The sequence below is a fragment of the Miniopterus natalensis genome, chromosome 9 (genome assembly GCF_054644295.1).
Source record: "Miniopterus natalensis isolate mMinNat1 chromosome 9, mMinNat1.hap1, whole genome shotgun sequence".
Taxonomy (NCBI): domain Eukaryota; kingdom Metazoa; phylum Chordata; class Mammalia; order Chiroptera; family Miniopteridae; genus Miniopterus; species Miniopterus natalensis.
In genome coordinates this window covers 57,350,740-57,354,004 of record NC_142089.1, presented here as the reverse complement: position 1 = coordinate 57,354,004, position 3,265 = coordinate 57,350,740, and the positions used below count along the sequence as shown (strand labels likewise).

At 42.8% G+C, this 3,265-nt stretch overlaps 1 non-coding gene across 1 annotated transcript; it reads left to right on the top strand.

The window, feature by feature from the left end:
• Window positions 1–2,010: 2,010 nt before the first annotated feature.
• LOC148092470 (small nucleolar RNA SNORA72) lies at window positions 2,011–2,142 on the top strand. Its single transcript, XR_015715121.1, has one exon. It is a non-coding gene; the product is annotated as a small nucleolar RNA SNORA72 (small nucleolar RNA).
• The last annotated feature ends 1,123 nt before the right edge of the window (window positions 2,143–3,265 follow it).

The window sequence follows — 3,265 nt, the reverse complement described above, 5'->3', positions numbered from 1 at the left end:
ACATAGCTCCTGCACACATGTCGGAAAAGCTCCTCAAATAGCAAATGAACACATATATTTCATTTTTTATGTGGCTGATAAAATGTTATATCATTAAGTCAAAAGAACATATTTGTCCTATCCAAGTTGAGTTTAGAACTTGTTCTCACTTCTAATACAGATGAGGGCCGGCCGTCACAGAGCACGCTCTGCAGAAGCCAGGCCGCCGGGCCTTGGGGGACAGCAGGCCTTACCCGGCGCCGGCTCCTCGGCCCCCCGGCTCCTCGGCGGGCCACCAGCATGCCCCTGCCAGTCCCCAGACGCCGAGACAGCAACTGCGCTCCAGGGAAAGCTGAGTCCTTGTGAATATTTAGTTTAACCTGTGTACCGTTGTATTTCAAATACCAAATTCTCATCTCTCTGCTCTATCAGATCGAAGAGTCCGTTCACTCATTTATCCAACAAGTAAATGTTGAGCGACGGACAGTGAGCATCCAGCAGGCGCTAACCTGGGCTCTTACGGAACAGTGTCCAGGGCAAGCAAGGCGCCTGCCCTCAAGGACTTTGCGATCTGGCGAGGGTGATAAATGAACAAGGAAGCAGAAAATCTACTCACGAATCAGAAATTCTGTGAAGAGGCGCAGTGGTGAAGTGGGAGAGAACGGAGGCCTCACTGTTCTCATGCAGGAGGTGTAAATAATGAGACCTTTATAGAGTTTGAGGATTTAATGAAACAAGACAACGTAGGCGCATTTCTAATGCAGTGTTCAGTAAGAGGTAAGAGATCAATCATACAATTGATGACATGGGGAGGATCCATAGTGCATTTGTTGGTGAGTTAAAAATTATGTCAGAGTCCCCCAGGACTCTGAAATTCAGCCTTCATATTTTGAGGTCATATTTTGATGTCACAGAGAACCGTATTAGTTACCCTCGTCATTTATTTAGTATCTTTTAAATTATTCAGCTGGTGTTTTGCTTACAAAGTCTTCTAGCTCCTTTGAATGGCATGGTTGTCTTTGGAACCTTTTCAAAGAACCTTTCACAGTGGACACTCATGGTCTCACTCTAGTTTTATTAAAAATTTGGATTCTTTTATAAGGCATCTGATTCCTGGGGCTGTTTTTCACCGCCTGAGAGCTAGAGAGACCCTTGACTTGGGATATCCTACTTACTAGAGATTTATTAACCACTTGCTATGAGCCCAAATTTAATTTAATCCTTAAACAGCATTGTGAGGAGAGGTGGGCATTTTCATTTGCATTTTTTAAAGATAAAGAAACAGAAGCTCAAGGAGGTTAAGTAGCTTGCCCAGGGTTATAAAGCTAAAACATGATATAGACAGAATTTGTACTCATCTCAATGATTTTATTAACCCTCTTATTGAGTACCTGCTATGGTCCAGGGGTAGGTGGTGATGACATGTCATTAAAGGAGACAGATGTGGGCGAAGCAAACAGTTAAATAAGCAATCAGAAATAAGAGGATGTTTTGAAGGAAAGACACCAAAGGAAGTGGGGAAGAGGCTGTCCTAGGCAGATGGAGCAGCGTGTCCCAAAGATCCGAGGCAGAAAAGAATATGGTATGTCTTAAAGGAACTGCAGAAAGGTAATCATGTCTGGATTTCTAAAGACCAAGGGGGACTGACATAAGATAAAGATGCTGAAAAAGGTTAGGGACCAATTCACATAGGAACTAGTTGGCTTTATGAGGGATATGGACTTTATTCCAATATCTATAAGGAGTCATTAAAGGACTTAAAGCTGGTAAATGATTTTGCCACATTTGATTTTCTTTTTCCTTAAGATCCTGCTGACTACTTGTGAAGAATGGACTGAGAAGGGGACAACGAAAGAAGCAGGAAGGCAATTTAAAGGCTATTGCAATAGTCCAACTAGGAAATAATGATAGTTTGAACCAGAGTGGTGATGGAGAGGTAGAGAGAAGTGAGTAGACTCCAGAAACATTTAGGAAGTAAACTTTTTGATTGAATCCTTTGGAATGCTTTCAACTGCAAGTAATAAAAACTGATTGCAAATATTCTCACTATTCTTATTTTGTAATTATCAGGGCAGGCTATCCGTTTGCTTTATTAAGACTGTGCATGTGTCCTTAGACTGAGTTCTTTTCCTAGGTCTGGTTTTATAAATGCTGGTGATAAACCAAGTCTGATTTATATGATGCATCTTAAGTGGGAAATGTCTTACTCTAGGTGACTTTGATCAACCTCAAGAAATGATAACACAGCTAGTACAGTAACTTGAAGATAACCACTGCTTTTCAGTTGCCATTAAATGAACTATAAAATCATCACTGTTTTATTTTCTAGAAAAAAACCCTGACATTAAAAGTAGAGGGAAGTAATTGCAATATGTGGAAGTAGGGCTTGGTTCAGGCAAAGCTCAAAGCAATCTCTAGGGGACTGGTTTATGTTTGACTCTCTGTTTTACCTTCTGCCATGTGTGCTTTATCATAGGGTACTATCCTCATGCTCCCAAGGTGGCAGCCAGTGGCCTCAAGGCCACATGCTTCCTCTTTTACATCTTTTTTTTTTTAAATATGTCTTTATTGATTTCAGAGAGTGGAAGGGAGAGGGAGAGAGAGAAAGAGAAACATCAATGATGAGAGAGTCATTGATCGGCTGCCTCTTGCATGCCCTCAACTGGGCATCGAGCCCACAGCCTGGGCACGTGCCCTGTCCAGGAATCGAAGTGCGATCTCCTGGATCCTAAGCCAATGCTCAACTGCTGAGCCACACTTGCCAGGCCTTCCTTTACATCTTGTTTAAAAAAGAAAGTAGTATATCTTTGTTTCAGCATTCCCAGCAAATGTCTCAAGTCTCACTCCAATTTAAATTACATGCCCATTCCTGAGCCAGTTATTGAGGCTAGGAAGATGGAATGCTCTGAACGACTTGGCCCAAGTCATGAGCTCTGTCCCTAGAGGTCTGGGGTCAAGCTTTCCTGAATCACAAAACTCACCAAATGGAGAGGGAGGCTGCTAAGAAAGGAGAAGAGGGGAGTGTGTACTGGGACCCAGGGAAGGTCTTCTCTGTTGAAGGATTGGGAGTCAGGGTTTAGGGAGATGATGGTCCAGAATGAACTCTTCTGCTGGTATTGCTCATTGAGGTGAAGAGCAGTAGAAGCAGGTTTATGGAAGAAGATGAATTCAGCTGTGTTCGCAGGGCCTAAGAGATATCCAAGAGGAGATATCAACCAGACAGTTGGATGGGTCGGCCTGCAGCTCAGAATAGAGGTCCTGACTAAAGACAGAGATTTGTGTGTTG